Source organism: Pipra filicauda, unplaced genomic scaffold (assembly GCF_003945595.2).
Source record: "Pipra filicauda isolate LSUMZ 115617 unplaced genomic scaffold, ASM394559v2 scaffold260_size1094732_pilon, whole genome shotgun sequence".
Lineage (NCBI taxonomy): Eukaryota > Metazoa > Chordata > Aves > Passeriformes > Pipridae > Pipra > Pipra filicauda.
The window spans coordinates 172,167-191,954 of NW_024104377.1; the positions used below are offsets into that span (position 1 = coordinate 172,167).

Here is a 19,788-nt window from a genome sequence, read left to right on the forward strand (position 1 = left end):
TACTCACCTTTCCCTTCTCCCTCTCCTTGCAAAAAGTTCCAGTTCAGTAACTACAGCTTTCCAGAACTTTTTACTCGCGGGACTCGGGGTCGTCGCACCCCACGCATCTCTCGCAACGCGCAGCCGAGGCTACAAGTGCTTCGGGGCCGGTTTTGCGAGGACGGAAACTCGCGGTGCGGGGCGCGGGGCACCCTGACCGTGTGGGCTGTGTGTATGGGAAGGGGGTGTGTGTCAGGGAGCCCCCGGTGGTGCGGGGCGGGGCGGGCTGGGGGCGGTGGGGGAGGATATAAGGCGGGCTGGCTCGGTGGGATAGGCAGGGTTCCTCCGGCGGCAGCGATGGGCAGCAGCGGGCGGCGGCTGCTCCTGCTGCGGGCACTGCTGGCGGCGGCCTCGCTGCTGTGGGTGCCGGGGCAGGGCCAGCCCCGAGGTGAGCTCAGAGCGGGGCGGCGGCGGGGGTGCGCGGCTCTCGGGGTGCGGGGGTGTGCACCCCGCAGTGCAATGCAGTGCCTGCGGGGTTTGTCTGCAGCCGCCCGCCACGTCCCAGGGCAGGCTTTCGCCCCCGCAGGGCTGGGGGAGCCCCGACGGAGTGCCCTCCGCCCCCCGGGGCAGAGCCAGTGCGGGGGCCGTGTTGGGCTGCAAGGGGAGCCCCGCTGTGGGAGGTGGGCTGGGGTCCAGCAGTGCCGCCCGCCTCGTTGCCGCACTCTTCCCGACGGCCTCCCCTATCTCCTTTATCCCTGTTCTCCCCCATCTCCACGTTTTGCAGCTGCCCTCCCCCACTTTCCTGGAGCCCTTTCTCCTCCCTCGGCGGCGGGGGCCACTCAGCCCGGCCGCCTCCAGGGCCGCCCACTCCCTTTGTGGGAACCGGGAGACGCTGCGGAGCGGCAGAAACCCGGGGGAGGGGGCGACCCTCCTGGGGCATGGGGGAGGGCTGCGGCGGCCCGGGGGAGCCCCAAGCCAGCCTATGTCCCGGCGGGAGACCGGGTCGGAGCCGGGCAGGGGCCGCAGTCCCGGGGGTCCCGCGCTGGGGAAGGAAGGGGAGCCGGCAGCCCCGAGAGATGCTGTCGCTGATGTAAACTAGATTAAGCTCTGTTATAAGGAGTGAGGAGGGATCTAAGCCACTTTCCGAGCATGAGACAGAGGTAGCATGAAGATGTAATGAAGATAACTTACGAAAGTTCTCTTCTTTTTTTTTCCGCCTTGCACGTGGGCTGGCCGGTGCGCTGCGGCCGGGACACGGGAACGCTCCGCGGCGAGCTCTTCCTCTGTGAATAACTTCATCACACGCACCTTCTTTGTTTGAAGGGCTGTAGTTTGGGTTTTCTTGATGAGACCGGAGTTACCGGCACATCGGCTCACTCTATTGCTGGGTTAACAGTAGCTGACTCTGCGCCGTGCTGGGTTGTGATGGGAAGCTCTGGTAGGCACCAGGCGCTCTCGCCTTTGGCGTGATTCGGATCCTGCTGGGGTCCACAGCAGAATTTCTGGCGATCCCAGAAATTCTTCAAAACAGTTCTAGCCACATTAGGTCTCTATTAGGAAAAAAAAAAACAAAAAAAGGTGAATGGAAAATGGTTGGGGCATATGTTGTGCAGATGGATGACTTGGTTTTCTTTATGGTGAAGTGTGGTGTTTGAAATATACATAGTGTGGAAGATTAGCAACTGGATGTTTACAGGCTGCAGTAAAAGAGAGTGTTTATTAATGTAATTATGTATACAAAGCATCTAGGTAAGGAGGACAAAATCAAGCCCAAGTGAATTTTCGAATCCATATGTTTCAGCTTGTAAGTAAATGCACTTCACCTTGGTTATGAAAATTCAGTCTTAGAAACAAATGAAAATCCAGACAACGTGATACAAAATTTACTTTTCAAGTTTTTTGTAAGGTACCATCTTACACACACCAAATAACCTTAATTCAATCTTAACTCCAATTTGAATATGGATGTTAGCATGCAGTTTAAAAAGGTAGGAATTTTCCTGAAGCTGGTCAAATATAGGTGACAAGAGTCCATACCTTTTTTTCATAGAACTTTGCAGCAATCTCATTGCAGTAAAAGCCAACAATCTTTGGCTTCTGCAAATAGCTGATATTCCAGCTTTTATATAGCAGCTCACATTCTTATAGACATCTGGATAAAATGCATATGTTTTATATCAGTGATCGAAACTACCAATATATTTGATTGCTTCAGAGCCAAACCTCCTGGGGATATTTAGATGCATAATTATATTTTTCTAGTTGAAAGATCAGGTCAGGAGACCATTCTTTCTACGAGATTAAGTTGATAAAACTTTTTTTTCTCAGCATGGGAGCACAGATCCTCCTGAGGAAGCTGTGAGTATCAACCCCCCTGGTGGAGAATTGCCTTACAAAAACCAGAATTCAAGATAACTGATCCTAAAACAATGTGAAGAATGCGATGCAGATTAGAATGGCCATGTTGCTTTTGTAGAAAGTAAATAACTGAAGCTCAGACTTTGTAAGCATTGTGATGATGTGAAAATACAGGTTGAAGTGAGGCTGGAAAGATTTCTCAAGCCGTTGTCAAGAGCATTGGAGAACTTTGGGGAAAAAGTATCTTGACATGCCCATGGACAGTGCCGTGCTAGAACTCAAACCGTTTATTGATTTTTCTGTTCAATTCTGCTGCTGTCCTGGCAACACATGAAGAAACTGGTGCATACCATGGCTGCAGGGGTCTGTCAGAAAGTTCTTGAAGTCCAGTCTAAGAAAGAGAAACACACGATATTAAATTCATTGCACTGAACAAATTTGAAAGTTAATGATTGGTTCTTTCAGCCTAAAGATTAATATCTACATAGCTATAAAACTTAGTTGGTATTTTAATTATAGGTGTTTTCTTAAAGTTTCTCCATCATATTGAAAAGCTGGGTTTGTATTTTTAGGAGCAACTCTTCATGAAGTGTGTATCACTAGTGTTCAGATATGGTAGAGTTACTTTACAACCTCAGAAGCAAATAGCCATTTTAGAGGCTCATTGTAGCAGCTTTGCTCTGCTGGAATGCATTCTTTATTAGACTGGAGTTAAATGATACACTTCTACAAAGCAGAAAGGAAAATCAGTTAATGATTTTGAACACTATTGTCTATATTTCATAAATTTGATTCTGCCACTGTCAGGTGACTTCTATAATTAAAACAAAATCCTGCTACTGTAAGTTTGTGGTAATGGTAACTTTTAAGGCTATACTTGTAGACTAAATATTTCCTCAGCTGCATCTCACCTCAAGTTTTTGGAAGCTGGCGTGTTGAAGTAACCTGCTCTGTTGTTCCTGCCTGGTGTTTTGGATAAGTGCTGATGATCAGGGAATTGAATGGGCCGGGGAAGGTGCTCCGCTGGGCAGAGCTGAACCACAGGTATTTCGCATGCCTGTCAGTTACTTGGGTTTCAGACCTGCCTTGCTTGGAGAATCTGGTTTAGTAAGTATTCTTAGGCTATGACTAATACACAAATTATGACATTATGGTCAGCAACCACATTTTTTTGCTGAAACATAAGTTATATGGCTTGCTTATAAATCATATTGTTAAAACACTTCCTCAGGAAGTGGCAGATTTATATTAATTGCCTTAGTTTGAGGTGGTTTTAACCCACATCTCCAACTTCTGAATGGAGTTCTGTATTGTCAAGTTGCTGTAATAAGCTATGCAGGAGAGGAAGAGTATATGAAATCTCTCCAGAGTTCTGTTTGAAACTGAGCTACTGTACAGCTAAGAAGACAAGTTTAATGAGTGTGGAAGGAAAATGGGCAAGGAAAAAAAGCTGATGCTGCAGTTTTATCACTAGGGTGCTCAAAATGGAAAGAGAATACAGTTGCAGGCCTTCCTCTCTTTTATTCACTTGCTTCAAACAACAATCAGGCATCCAAATTCAGTAGCAAAACTCCTTTTTATTGTATCAGTGTCTGCTGGGTTTTTTGTTGTTGTTGACTTGTTTTGTTGGTTTTTTTTAACTGGTTTACTCAAGCCTGGCACCACTGATCTGGATGGCTGTGCATCCCACTTAGTGAAGAAGGACTCTTTGGTGCCTTATTCAGGATGGTGAGTTTTATCTTAGAGGTAATGTGCTTTAATTGCAGGAGTGACATAATTTGACAGGAGTTTGGGTTTTTGTAGATCTGGCTGTTAGTCTACAAGCCTAGATAGGTGGATCTTACACTCTTAGTTGCCTCACTACAACCTCATCCATTCAAAGGTCTTTTGTGCACTGTTATAGTTTCATCTGACACTTCTAAAACTGAGAGCCAGACTTCCAGGATGTACTTGGATGCCCATAAGACTTTGAACTAAGTTTCCTTAGACTTTCAAGATGAGCTGCATGTTGTACTCCCAAATACTTTCTGTATAAGAGGAAGAAAATACCAGTACTTCACCATACTGCATCGTGGGTTCGTGTGTGCTAATGGCTTGAGTAGACCTTGTTTCCATCAGTCTTAAATACCATTTTTTCCCCAGTATTTGTCACAAAGAGTTAAGTGATGTGGGAAATGGAAAAGTTTCTATACCCTGGAAAGTTTGTCTTTATTTTTAAATACTTCCCTTTAACTTTTCTTCTATGAAAGATGTGAATATTTTTTCCTGATAAGAGAACACTAAAAGAAACCTAAAGTCCCTTGAGACTTGTCGAAAACTTAAAGTGGTGCTGTTTAATACTTGCAGTGTGAGGTAGGAGACCAATGAACTAAAAATTTGATGGAAGTCTGAGGTGAAATGACTTAACATTGTGGTAAGGTGCAAGCTTTAATTTTTGGCAAAATTGGGCAGAATGGTATACTTGGCTTCAGTTCCTGCATTTTCCCTGGGTTGGAAATCTTGGTTACAGTGAACCTATATACCCACCTCTTGTGTCTTCAGGGCCACAAAGTGCTTATTAACTGTCCACACTCTTATCTAACTTGTTAAAATATGTGAGAAGTCTCATGTCCATGCACAAAGGAACACAGGGGAACAAGGTGGGGCAACAGCAATAACAAACCCAGAGAAAGGAACCCCTGCCAGATTTGTCCCGTGACAGCCATCAGAGCTTATGGGGTGGAGGTGGTGGCAGTCTGCAGGGATGGGACTCATCATGGGATGCAGGGAAAGAACATTTTGGGATTGCACAAGGCTTACTTTGGGATGAGTAAAGGAAGGGCCAAAGACGGGGGGTATCAAGGTGGTTTAGGAAAGAAGTGTGAGGGGTGGTGAGGAGAGGTGAAAGATGCTAAAGGTGGCCAATTACCTCTAAACAGATCACAAGTCAGTCTACATGTCTCTCCATGCCCTGTGCTTCATCAGTATGTGTCCTGTAATGATGTATCACATCTGTCTTTTTATTAAGCTCTGTGTCTTTTGGGTGAGGGAAAAACAGTTGTGTTCTCTGCTGTGTGCGTGAGATGTAAGTGCCAGCCATTGGGGAGAGCACCACAAGTTACAGGGGCCTGCACATCCCGGGTGCCCGTGGCTGGAGAGTCCAGACTGTGTCCGTTTTGTGTTGGGCCTGTGTATCAGTGTGCAATTGCCAGCAAACATCAAGTTACACCAGCCAGCAGCTAGGGATACATGCTCAGCTTTACTACTGACTGGACCTGGCAACATGGAGCTGCAGCAGCTCGCTCTCTGTTGGGCTACAGGATGACTTGGTACACCCCAGCAACACTCTGTAGAAGAGGAGGTGTAGTTCTGGAACTCTGGACTTTTGTTTTCTGTTTGGTTGTTAAAGCCATAGTGTATTGGAATTTTTTAGAGTACTGTACAGAACAAAGTCAATTTTAGATGTTCTGTTTATGATGTCACCACAAACAGAGGCCACATTGCATGTCCTCAGGAATGTTAGCTTTGTGGGTACCATTGTGTTAAAATGATAAGGTTCCCTAAATTCATGATAAAAAATATATTTTTAAACTTTTATTAAATAGAAATGAGGCTTGATCCTATTAAAAGGAATTTGTAGTGTAAAAGGAGTACTGTAAAAAGTAATCTCATCTGGGGCAAATTTTGCTGATTGAGGCCTGGCTTGAGATTGGGGGAGAGAAAGAAGGAACTGTGAGAAACATCATTTTTTCTGGTGGTCTGTGAGGAACATCTTGGATATTCTTTGGGGAAAATGTTGTGCTTGGCATTGATTAGAGTCCTAAATTTAAAATCTGCTTTATTTTTTCCTTCACTTATTATGCAAGAAATCACTAAAAAGCCACAGACTATTTTCTTTTTTGTCAGAGTACAAAGGTATGTAACAGAAAAATCCCATGAAAGCATTCTAAGTAGACTGAAGATTAAGATAACAAAAATGTTTGTCTGTCGTAAATATTTTTCTCTATTCCCTGAGGGCTTAAAAAATGCATCTCTAGAAGTTCAGGGCTATCAGTGTGGGTTGATCATTGTTGGTATTTGCATCACTCTCACAAAGGATCTCCTGGTGGGGTTTGCTGCCTTCACCGACTTTTTTTCTGTCCTGCAGACATCTCTTCCTGACCAAAATGAGGAATCGTGTGTTGGAAAAGTTTTCCAAGATGAAATTGGTTAGGTCAGCTTGCTGGTGTTTGGATTTGTTAGTTGGCATAAACCTTAGGAGCACATCAGCCAAATTTCCTGGGTATTTATGCTTTTAAGTACTTAAGTGGTGTCTCAGAGGCTGTCTACAGGGCCTTTGGGCACTAGGATATGGGTACAACTCTGGCTTTTGAGATTTGAGGTGAGTGCTTCATTTGCTTGTGGATCAGAGCAAAAAAAGGTCAGGCATTTCTGTGTTCACTTTTTTTTAGTTACTTCTGCTATTTAAGGATTTTAATGATTTCTCAATCATTCTGTCTTTTTTGGGGGGAGGGGGAGAACTGCTTTTGCCCTGAAATGTAATTATTTTGTGCACATTTTTTGGTATTAAAAACTATATATACATATCAATTTTACAGGAAAAGTCAGACTTATTTTACAGTAACAGTCTGAAAATTCAGAAGCGCAGAAGTGTAAGACTGTAAAATACCGTTCAGTATGGTAGTTGCAAATAAGTGTAGATGCAAATAATTTAGATTCTTTGGTTTTACCTGAAAACCTGGTTTATCTGGGGGGGGGGTTGTGTTTTGTGTCTTGGGTTTTGGGGTGTTTTTTTGTTTGTTTTGGGGTTTGTTTTAATATCCCTGGGAAATCTCTCTCCTGTAATGGCCATGTGAGCTTAGAGAGTCATTGGAAGGGAGGCAGGATTCATGGCAGTCACTTTCATCCACTGCCCTTTCCACTAGTGGTTCAAGTTTGCAGGCTGTGTAAAGTGGCAACTAATGTGAGTTGATGGACTGATGTGGCTTGTCTTGTTCTTTCTGGGATTTTTACCAGGCAAGGCTATGAAGATCCCACTGCTGCTTTGTGTAGGCTGAGTAGATTTCAACCTTTAGCAATCAATTCCTTCTGTTTTATCATCTTCAAATTGCTAGCTTTTGATTTTTTTTTTAACTGTCATTTGATACAGTAACAACTCTGTCAGAGATATTCCCTAACCAATTCTTTTAGATTAAAGTTTCAGATTTAAAAGGTGTTTTGCAAGAATAATGCAATTCCTTTCTGTGAGCTCATTTATTGTTCTGTGAGATCCAGCCCCCCTCTTGATTCCCACATGAGATTAAATGTTAAAAAGCTTCTTAAAAAATGGTCTTCTCGAAGTGGAAACTTGATTTTCCTCTTGGCTGTGCCTGTATTTTTGTTGCTGTTTTGCACCAAAACGACCTTGAAGATAGGCCCATGCCTACTGCCTCCTTTATTCTATTTTTATAAGCTTTAATTTGCTGAAAGTTCAAGGGGACAGTACAGAATCTATAGGTATAGGTAATTTGAAAGAACTAACTTCTATAGTCTTGATTTGATTATTGGATTATTACTTTTTCTTGTAGACCTGATGAAGCAAGAAGATTTTAATAGCAAAATCGAATTTAGCCATTAAGTGTAAACGCAAATTGGAGCTAGCACTGATGCTCATTTGGATTATTGACAGTTTTTATTCAGTTTTTTGAAAGCGCAGCTGGTATTTTGCCTTCTGTCACAAAACTCAAATATGTGTGCAAAGAAATGTTTGTGTGGGAAGGAGAGGAAAAAAACCTGGTCGCAACAGACACATCCAGTGTTGCTTAATTGTGCTCGAGTACAGCCCTTCCATGGAGCACTGGAGCAGGGATCCAACTTGTCCCTCAGTGTTTATAGGGATGCTGGCAGAGTGAGCTTCACAGCCAGGGCACGAGGTGCTGGGTGGGCTGAGTGCCTGGGAGGGTAGTAGGCTGGGGAGCCTGGCTGTACCCGGTGTTCCTCAGATGCTCCCTACCCAGACAGAGCTGCTGTCAGCTGGATGGAGTGGAGCCTGGCCAGTCTTCGCTGATTCCTCAGGGTTATTCCAGATCCATCTGAGAGTATCTAGACTGAGTGAATCGATGAGAGTCTAGCACAGGCAGTAGGCCTGTGCTTGAAAAAACAGTTAATCAAATTCCACCTTCCCTGTTTCTAGCTGTTCCTTTACAGAAGTGAGAAATCCAGCTCCTGAAGGTGCTTCACTACTGATAAAACTCTGAACATAGTCCACTGGTTTTTCTTGTTCTAGTTTTCATTCAAATGCATGAATAGCTAATGTGTGGGTTTTTTTATTCTGCATGGCACACCATTCATATATTTTACCCTTCTTTACAGTGCTGCCTTCTTGTTGTATCTTGCACTGTTGTAAGGGGGGGGCAGAAAAGTCTTGTAAATGTGTGCTAATGCCTCTGATGATTAGGTTGTTCCTACTTTATTGGCTGAGAAGGGCTAGATAACAGAAGTTTGAAGTGTAGGTTCTTTGAATTGTCAAGATATGTGGAAACCCTGGTTTAAATTAGGGTTGTGAAATATATGCTGTTGAAATTTCTAGGATTCCTTTTACTTACTTTAGTTTATAGTCTCTAAAATGTGCGCTCAATGACTTCTAGTAGACAACACCCTTTAAAATATGCTGAAGAGATAAAAATTTTGATGGGAAAATGAAGGATCAAATGAACTTCACTGACTTTGGGGGAATTGCTGTGAACTTACATCTATGGAGAGTTACTCATTCCTTCCTTTGTTGCTAACTAATGCATTGGTTTGGTATGTCTTTTTTTACTTGCCCAAGTGGTTCAATTTGCTTTTATGTGGTAATATATCTCATTACAGCATTAAGAGAAAATTTTTTTTCAGATAGAAAGCAAAGCTGCTATATGTCTCCATGATTTTTTTTTTTTACTAGAACTGGATATGTTTTAGGTTTATTTTTGGATATTAGCTATAAATATCACTAAGACTTGATGAGAGTTTTAAAAACCATTCATTTTTTGCTAATGCAGAAATGTGAGCTTGTTACTGAAATTGTTTTTAGACATTTAACATGAATTTTAAGCTAAAACTTACAGGAATAAACTGGGATAGAGCTGAAAAGGACTTATCTTCATTGAAGTAGTTTTACAGTGTGTCTGCCAGTGTCCTCCAGAGCCTTTACCATTGCTAAAGGCATGCAGCAAATGCAGAGTCCCTCTTTGGATGACCACTTGGGAGTGGTCACACTAGGGACAGCTTAGTTTTGTGCATATTTGATAATATTGTAATGGGGACATTTCTTATTGAAGAAATGATTCTGCGAAGTACAGGGCAGGTTTTCTGTGAGGTGGAGGAGGCTGCCCTTTGCAGGTGGTGAGAAAGAGATGTCTGTGACTGGGCAAGGAGCATCAAAATGAATTGCATAAGGACAATAGATCTCTCTGTAGTCATGAGTTGTAGGATGTGACCTAAAGACAGCAATGAAGCAGTGGGTACAAATTATGACTGCTAGTGGACAGCTGTATTCAGTGTGTATCTTGGCATGGGTCACAGATTGCCATGGTGATGTTCAGCTCTTTTTACTATGGATATTACTGGGCTGCCATGGCTAGCAGTGGTAATGGACACATCCAAGTGTGGATGTCTCTGGTAGGCCGAAAATCTTACAGGAATGATAGGAAAAGAGGGTAAGAAGGGGCTTTTTGGTGGTACAGTGGCAGGGCAAAGTTCAGGATGTTTGCCCCAATGAGGAAAAACCCTTCTGGTATACCACAGAGCACCAACTGAAGATACAATCTCTCTTTAAAATTTGAGCAGCCCTCCTTATCCTTTCTGTTCTTAAGGACAATGGGAAATAAGTTGCCCTCTCTGCAGCTCTGCCTACATTGTTGCTACATTTCCCACAAAAATCAGCAAAAAAATGTTTGGAGTGTTTTAGGCAGGATCCAACTATGCCTTTCTATTTTTTAGTGTCACTGTACCATTGCTGAATTTTAAATTAAACTACTTGAACTCTGCCTGTTAGAATTTTCCTCAAAAAATTGTGCTTTGGGCTGAAATGCATAATTCTTGTTTTCAGGCCAAAGGCAAAATACTTTCAGAACATTTGATTAAAATTCCATGTGGCTGGCTGAGTTCTTGTGCATTGATGGCAATACAGAAGAGAACGTTTAGAAGTATTCCCCTTCTGCATTTGTTTTTGTGTGCTAAAAATTACACTTTTTCAGGGATTTTTCATGTGTGACACACAAATGCCTTGGAATTTCAGGAAGGCATTTACTGTAAAATAGTAAGAATTTGCAAATGCTGAGCATTTGCATCATAGAAAATGTGCAACAGTTGACTTGGTATTAATGTTTTTAAATAGTTGCAATTTGTACCCTGTACATTTGTTAAACTGTGTGCCTGGAGAGCAGCAGATGTAAGTAAACAAAGCATGGTGATGTGCAATTTTACTTTGTTGCCTAGAGTAAAATGCCTAGAAAAAAAAAAGTATTTTACTTCTTGCAAAGAGCAGAAAGCCACCTCTATAGTACGTTGAACAGTTGGTTACAATTGAAATAAAGAAATCCTAGAGGTTTTTCCTAATTAACCTTTTAAATCAGAGATTGCTAAATCTTGTCAGTAGAGATAAGAGAGTGACCAAGTTTTGCATGTCTTCAGGGTTACACAGTTGCAAATCCTTTCAGCTCCATTCAAGCTGGAGGAAATGTGCTCCCTTCTACCCGGGAAGATCTGGCAGTGATACAGGGCTGTATGTGCCCTGATAGTGGCTTTGTGCCTGCTGGAATGAAAACATTTTTCTTCCGTGTCTGAAAACAGGAGAGCTGGTAGTACTGAGGTGCCAAAAGCTCTTCAACTTGAAATAGCTTTTGTTCAGTAATAGACAAATTCCACTGAATTTAAACAGACATTTAACTCCATCTAAAGCAGCTGCATTTTCTAATGTTAGGATAATGCATTCGTATTAAGAAAGTGAAATAAAAATAAACTTTTTCGAAATTAGGAAAGTGAAAGCTACTGAATAACACTTCTATGCACTAAGTAAAAAATATATTTCAAAATTCGTTTGTAGTACAGTTACTTTGTTCATGATCACAAGGTCATGCCAGCTGACTCAAGGGTATTTATAAGTGTTTTAACCTTCTTAATGTTTAACGGGAAAAGAAGTAGTAATATTTTGTTTGGTTTTGATACTGAGTCACAGTACCAAAGTGTCCGGGACCACTAAACCTTTAAAATTATTCTCAAGCTCAGGTCTCTTAGATTGCACAAGTGATAAATAGAAATTTAGAATCAGAAGAGAGCTAATACTTGCGTCATAACTTCTTGTCTGTTATAATAAATGATTAGGTGTGAACCCGAAACCTGCACATTTATGTATGCAAATTTAATTGGGATTAAGCCGAACAGGATTTTCATTTACAGGTAAGACTATTGCCTCAGCTAGAGAACTGGTGATAGGAAAGAAGTTGAGGGGGAGATATTATTTATTGAAGGAGTCATAATAAAAGGTGGTGGTGGGGGAAGTCTACTCTAGATCCAACATCAATAAGAACAAAAATATTTGATTTTGTTGATTTTGGGACATACCATAAGTGACTAGTGACTGAAGTCCTTAGGCTGACATGCCAGTCACATTGCCAGTACTACTGTCATGTTGCTCCAAGCTAATATTGTGCCTTAAGCAGCACGTAAGCAAAACTGACAAGACACTGAAGTATTTAATAGCTGTGGCCTGTATTTACCTCAGGTTTGAGTGAAGATCGTTCCTAAACGATGACTTAAGAAAAAGCCATTGTAATGCTAAAAGAACGAACAACCCCCAAACCAACAAGCACAATGATGTAGACTCCTCAACAAGTGGAAAAAGCTTTTGGGTGAACAAGAAAGAACTAATTTCATGGTCTGGCAGGTTTGTTGTTCCTTGGCAGCCTGCCCGTCTGTCAACTTCTGGCTCTTTTGCTTTGGTGTAAATGCTGTGGCAATTTCTGGGCAGATTCTTGAACAGGCCAGCAGCATTAAAAAAAAAAAAAAAATCAATACTTGCAAGACATGTCTTGACAGAAGAAATATTGATTATACTTTGAAAATGAATGACAGAGTACTCACAAATTACCCATCTTGTCTATTAAGTTGTTCTGTCTGATGCTGAAAACTAGCATGAAAGCTAGTTTTCTTTCTTCTACTTCTTAGTTAGTTCTGATTGAAATAAGCAGCAAGTTACTGCCAATATTGAAGGTATTAAACATTTCTGTGGTAGAACTCTTTTATTTATGCTAGGAACTTAATGTTTTTTTGCCTTAGATCCCTAAAATTTATGAAAGTACCAAGACATAATACTAGATACCACATTAAGGGCTGGTGTGTAAGCTATTAAACCTATTGTGTTTGCCAGTGTTTTCTATTCTCAGGCTGTCAAAGATGATATGCGCTCCTTTAAGGAACAAGGTAACTCATTTGTAGGAATCTCTGGATGGATCTGAAAAGCTCTAACTCCTTCAGTGTTAAGCATTTGCACCCTGACCCATGTCTTTGCATCCTTATCCTCTCTACTTGTAATTTAAGTACATGTGCTGTGACACAGTCTATGTGTGATCTACATCTGTGTTTTCAAGCTGAGCATGCGATGGACTGGAAGATGGGGCATTGTGAAGCTTGCACCAGCTGACTAGTTAACATTTAGCTTTATAGTCTAACAGATATTTTTAGTGTTAGTATTCGGCCTAAACTAGTATCTAACCCATCTGTGGTATTGAAAACCTCAGTACTTTGTGTAAGTAAACATTAGTTACTGAGTAACTGAGATGACAAGTTTCAGTTTCTTCTGCAGATGTATTAGTTAGCTTTCCGTGTTCTAAACGTTTAATCTGGAAGTCTGGGATTTATTTGATACAGACAACTTTGTCACAAACTTTTCAGCGACTTTGATAATTCCCTAGTTTTAATTCGTGTTCCTGATACTCCTGATCCCAATACTGCATATTGGGAAATTTAGCATCTTGCCATAACGCTTAATTAGGACACAATGCTTTTCTTACTCTTTCTTTACCTTAGTTTTCCATTGCCTTATATTTATAGCACGCTTCACGTGCTTTGAAATTTAAAAATTTATTAGGGCTCAGGTTTTCTGCCCTGTTTTGGAAACGAAAAAACACTTTTAGCCTTGTTCAAATTCTGTTACATCAGGGCCATCAACCTGGCCATGTGCTGGTGTTTGGGAATTTTGAGGAAGACATGCAAGTTATGCCAGACACTTGCTCTTTAACCTTCACAAACTAAATGGAGGGAACTAGTCGTGGGAGAATAGCACAGCTGGTATTCATTCTTGAATGAATAAACTTTTGCCTTTTGTGTTTGCAGTCTGAATTTGACAGAATTTTATTAATTTGTGTTATAACTTTTACTTTGTTAACTTTATTAATTTGTAGTGTTAGACTTCTCTTCAGTACATTTCTGAGCACTGAATGCTAACTAGCACATAATCTAGCCCAAGGCAGACCACAGTAGGCGATAGGCTTTTGCTGCAGTACCCTGTCTGCATTAAGGCTCTTATTAATAATGCTGAATGCACATAAGCAACTACAGAAAATGTTTGGCAGAGAAGCCTTTGCCATTTAGAAGAAGGGCAAGGTTTCATCCTCTGTAGCTTGTTTGTGCTCTAACAGCTTGCAGGGTTCAAGCAGAATATTTTTGGTAACATTACTTTTGTAATGTGTTTTTTTTTTCTCGTTGCCCTTTTTTTTTTTTTTTTGGTGGTTCACTTGGATTGTTTAAGTGTAGTTTGCAAAAGCTTGACTGAATCACAGCTGTAAAATAGTCAGCTGATTGTTCTGAAAGCAAGTGTTTGAGTGTTCAGCAAATGACTGCCAAGTAATCTGTTTTACAGATAACCTGAGCTCATCCCAGGGCCTGATGGGGAGTATACTTCTCTTTCCTCACTGACCAGTCTGCAGTACAGCAGACAAGGATCTTTTACTTACCTTAGTGTGCAATGCAGAGTGAACTGTAGTATGTTTCAAAAAAACACAAAACTTATTTTCGTGTGTGTTAACCAAACTGTGGAGAATTTAAGAAATTCTACTCTAGCTGGTGCTGCTGAGGTCTGAGGAGCCACACTGTTGGAGAAATGCAAACTGCCAATAATTCAGAAGGATAAGTTTAAAAAATTGACTGTGGAAAGATTGAGAGGGTTATTTATCTGGTCTAGAAAAGGGTGTGTGATAAAAGCCTTTCGGGTAAACAAAAGCTGTAATCAAGATTGTGGCAGATCATGAATGCAGCAAAGAAGACTGAAAATTTGTAGCTTTTAAAGTGATAAAGCACCCGAGTAGACTTGTCGGAGGGGTTGAGCAATATCCATCACTGGAAGCTCTTGAGAATAGACAAATTTAGTATGTTCTTACATTGAAACATGATTGAATTAAATAAATGTAATCTTCACCAGCTGTATTTCTGTGACACATTAGTCAGCTTTGCTCTACAGTAAGAGAAGAAACAGAGAACTGGTTTTAGTAGAAGATAGTCATGGTAGAGGCTTCTTCTTAATCTGAAGTAATTTAATCTAAACATTGCAAATTATAGTTTGCAGAGATTTTGCTAAAGACTCCCCAGCATACCCCTTAGTTTCTGAGAACTTGGTGTTGTGCTAGTAGAAATTTTCCTCTTTGGAGAGCTACAGAAAAAGGAGTGATCATCTTTCAAAATAAATTCGAACTAGTGGCTTGCTACATCAGCCCATTGTGTAAGTTGTGGTGAAGTTTTCAACTTTTCAAATGGGTTAGTGCTGCAGCTAACACATTTTTAGGCAAAGTCTCCACAAAGTGGATTATAAGGCAGGTTGAGTGTTATACCTCATATTTCTTGCTGACTCTTAAGAACAGGGAATTAGTGCCTTAATTCCCACAGTTAGAAGTTAGCAATTTCAGCCCATTCGTTTGAAAGAAATCAGCCTAGATATTTGATGTGATGATGGGATAGGATTCTGATGAAAGTGTATAGAAAAGGTTAAGCTGGGGATGTTGCTAGTAAAATATAATGAGGGTAAATCTGTTGAGCAGGCTAGGAATCTGAACCCAAGCCTGATTGTTCCAGGGCTTTCATTTAGTGAACTCATTTAATCTAAAACTTGAATAAGACAGAACAACTAAAAGAAGTCTGTGCTATTGAAAACTTCCCGAGAATTTTATAAAGAATGTAATCTCAACTTCTGCAGTGTAATAGTATTACATATTTTATACATTCTAATAATGTGACATTTTATTACATTTTGTCCTTAGTCCTTTCTGTTTTCCTGAAGTGCATCAAACTATTCTGAACAACTATCACTGTGTCCTCTGTAAATGTTTTCAGTAAATGGGGAATCAATTGCTTGTGAGCAAACCTCAGCACTGCCTGCTTGTTATGAACTACTGATTGCCTTAACATTTTTAAAAAACGCAAACTTGCAAATGAGATAAGACCCCTTCAAGTATTTCTGTGTTCTGAGAAATGACACAATAAAAAGCTCACTGTTACTGCACACATCAGCTCTTTGTTTTTTAAGTCAGATCTACTTTGTTCACTTGCAGATTACTGCTTTGTTACGCTCAGCACTAAAAAGCCAAAATACTTGAAATCAGGCTGTTGCATTGCTGAATGTCTCAGAGTTGGTCACTGAAGTCTGATTTGGAGTCTTCATTGTATACACTGATGAACAATCCAGAAAACATCACATTCTGGACTGAGTTCATGGCTTGCTTCATGTATCTCATGTTCATTTCCCATCAGTTTTTATCTTCTTTAAAAAAGCAAACAAACTCCAAAAAACACCTCTGTAATTTATTTGGCTTCTAAGGAGTATCAGACAGATCAGTGAACCTGGGTTCAGGAGGAAACTGTCTTAAATGTAGTGTTTCTGTAAAGATATTATCATCTTTATTGTGCTTATTAAACATGCGCTGATATAGTGAAGCCTGTGTAAAGCAGAACTCTTACATGCATCCTTCTGTTTTTACAACTGTGTTTGTAAAAGAAATTATTTTAATCAGCTATGCCTCTGCTAGGAAGATTGTTCTTCTGGGGACTGTATCCCTTTTTCTGCATGCCATCTGTGAAAAGTATTTTCAACCTCTGTCACATTTTGAGAATCCATACAGTCAAACATGGTCAAAAACACAGGTAATGCATGGATTTTACCAAAATGCACAAATCCACTTCTCTTCTACCCAAAACAGAACAGTGATGAAATACTATTAATTTCCTAAGTGAAAAATTATTAATCAGAAAATGGAATTGGGGTTTCATTCAAATCTAGCTGTACAGAATGCAGCCAAGGGTCCTAAACTGTGAATTCTTCAATATAAGGAAGAGAAAAAATAAGTGGCACACAAGTACATATGGTTTCTATATTTGCATTAGTGATGTGAGCCTCCTCTTCTCCAGGCTAAACAACCCCAGCTCCCTCAGCCTCTCCCCATAGGACTTATGCTCCAGTCCCTTCACCAGCCTTGTTGCTCTTCTCTGGAGCTCCAGCACCTCAATATCCTTTCTGAACTGAGGGGCCCAGAACTGAACACAATACTCAAGGTGTGGCCTGCAGAGTACAGGGGAAGGATCTTCCCTGCTCCTGCTGGCCAGCTATTTTTGATACATGGCCTTCTTGGCCACCTGGGCACACTGCTTGAGCTTCCTGTCAATTAGTACCCCCAGGTCCCTTCTGCCTGGCTGCTTTCCAGCCACTCTGTGCCCAGCCTGTAGCGCTGCAGGGGGTTGTTGTGGCCAAAGTGCAGGACCCTGCACTTGGCTTTATTGAACTTCATCCCATTGGAATCAGCCCATCTCTCAAGTCTATCCAGATCCCTCTGGAGAAAATGGTCAAGTCCAGGGTATGTCAGACCCACTGCATAAGTACTAAGGAATTGATCATTTCATGTGCAGTAGATCAGGTGTATCCAGAATGAGGCAACAGATATGCACTGGTCACAGCTGGAGTTGCCAGAACCCTGGAAATGTCCCTAATCCTTGAAATGCTTCTTGGTGAAAACTTCAGGGGTGCTTGGTAGTCTGTATCTGTAACAAAGTAAAAACTGAGTCTCCAGGCAAAAGATGATGGTGCTTACATCTGCAATGGGGGGAGCTTTTGAGGACTTCTGTAGAACCTGATTTAAAGTAGAATAATTCCTAAAGAAGTGCAAGTGGTATGATCGACCATTAACTTAACAATAGAGAGAGAGCTGTCCTGGCTACAGCCATCCTTTACTTAGGCACTGATGTGTATCAATCCATGATGACTTATGTGAATTGTCAGCACTTTGAATCTGCCCCAGTAAGCTGCCTGCTCCAACTGTCCCCATTCATTCTGAAGAATTGGAGTCAATAGGCATATTGAAGCCCATAAAATAGAAGTTGGCTGCCTCATCTGCCTTAAAGCTCTTTGCCCATCTTCCTTTTCCCTGGCATGCTGCATGCTGACCACCTGTTCATCATCTAAATACATTACACCTGGCTTCATTATGAACAAGCCTTTTCCCTGATGTTTGGTGAGATATTAATGTGATGTCCTTCACCATAAGGTCTGCCTACTGAGCTATGCATACAACAAATCCATCCAGCCTTTGAATTATTCCTTATTGGCATTTCTTGAAGAAATGAACATTGTGGAATGTGAATGTGACAAATTCTGCCATATCCATATTGCAGATCACCTTATTATGGATGTGATTCCCTCTGCTTTTTCTGAGCTTGGGCTGTTTTGCCTTTCCTGTAGGAAAACTCTGCATGTCATAATTCTGACAGTACCAACTCAGCTTTTCAGTTCTCCTCTACTGAGTTTTAGTCACACATCTGTCTAAAACCAAGTCCTTACAAAATAGAGCAACTTGCCTGAACATCTAATTAAAATGTGCTTGGCTTTCGCGCTGAGCTGTAGCGAACCAGTTGCTATTCTTTCTCAAGGTCAAATTAGCATCTATACACTTCAGTTTCTGGCACTGGGAGGTATGTGAATCTCTGGGGCAAATGAGCAGCAGAGTAGGTGGGAACAAAGTCGAGTTAAAGAGTTCACCTTACCATGAAAAGAGCTGGCTGGCAGTTAGAAGTGAATGAGCTGGATTTAAAAATTCTTCCAGCTTTTCTCAGGACCACTACAGTCTTTTGCAAAATGCTGAACTGAAATGCCCAAAAAGAGATGGGCCCAATGGTGGAAACACGAAGTAGTTAAATACTTAAGTGCAAAGTTGGTTGCAAGGTATTTTTACAAATAGAATATAGTCAATCAAACTTGATTAGCGAGCTGAGAAGTCTACTGCTGAATTCTATATAGATCCATGTGGCTGTTGCCATCTCTGAAGGCTGGTTCAAAACTTCAGTCATCTAGTATGATAATGGAGCCTAAAAGTTCAGCAGTAAAACAGTGATGGTTTTATATGTAGCACTTGCCTTCCTTTCTAGTGAGAATAATTTGATAAATCCAATTCAATCAATCATTTGTGCTATACTTTAGATAGACAGCTGTAAAAGTTATATAAATGAAGGGTCTAGAGAGTAAGTCCTATGAGGAGTGGCTGAGGGAGCTGGGGTTTTTTAGCCTGGAGAAGAGGAGGCTCAGAGGTGACCTCATCACTCTCTACAACTACCTGAAAGGAGGTTGTAGCAAAGGGGGGGTCGGCCTCTTCTCCCAGACAACTAGCGACAGGATGAGAGGACATAGCCTGAAACTGCGCCAGGGTGGTCCAAGTTGGATATTTGGAGTAAATTCATCACAGGAAGAGTTGTTAAACATTGAAATGGACTGCCCAGGGAAGTGGTAGAGTCATTGCTTCTGGAACTGTTCAAGAAATGACTGGACATGGCACTTAGTGCCATGGTCTAGTTGACAAGGCGGTGATCCATCAAAGGTTGGACTTGATGATCTCAGAGGACCTTTCCAATCTAAATGATTTTGTGATTCTGTGATGTCTTCAAGAGCGCAAATATAATTTGCCAAAAGTTCAGTTTAAAGAAACATGGGATCTTCTGCTGGAGTTTTATGTCTGTTACAGCCACTTGGATTTTATAGCAGGATATGACCACAGTCACCTGTTATCTGTAAAGGGCTCATTTAAGTGTCTGATTCTGTGGTTGCTCATCTTCATCATACCTACCTCTTCCTCGAAGCAATAAAAATATATATTACCAGATGTTTGGTGTTTTGTTTTTTTTGGGGGGGAGGTGGGGTAGACAGAGGTTGAATGGAGATTGGCGGAGGAGCATCTAAGAGCTTTTGATCTCCAAACTCCGAGTGCCTAAATTTTCTTAAAAGACTGAAGAGGAGCAAAGTTCTTTAAAGATGCAACTCATTTATTTGCAATTTGCCTTTTTTCCAGTTTTTTTATTGCAGATGCTTATTGTTTCTAAATAAATCATCTTCTACATTATTCTCAATCTTCCCTGCTGCACCTTTGCAGTTCGCCTAATATGTAATTGGGTTAAAGAGACTCAGAGGTGAACATAATCAACTAGGAT

At 41.1% G+C, this 19,788-nt stretch overlaps 1 protein-coding gene across 1 annotated transcript in view; it reads left to right on the top strand.

Annotated features, from left to right (window-relative positions):
- The first annotated feature begins 361 nt into the window (after nt 1–361).
- LAMA1 (laminin subunit alpha 1) overlaps nt 362–19,788 on the top strand; it is a 102,354-nt gene continuing 82,927 nt past the window's right edge. The window contains exon 1 of the mRNA XM_027748319.2: nt 362–427. The gene's annotated coding sequence lies outside the window, so the exon portion shown is untranslated. The remainder of the gene's footprint in view (nt 428–19,788) is intronic.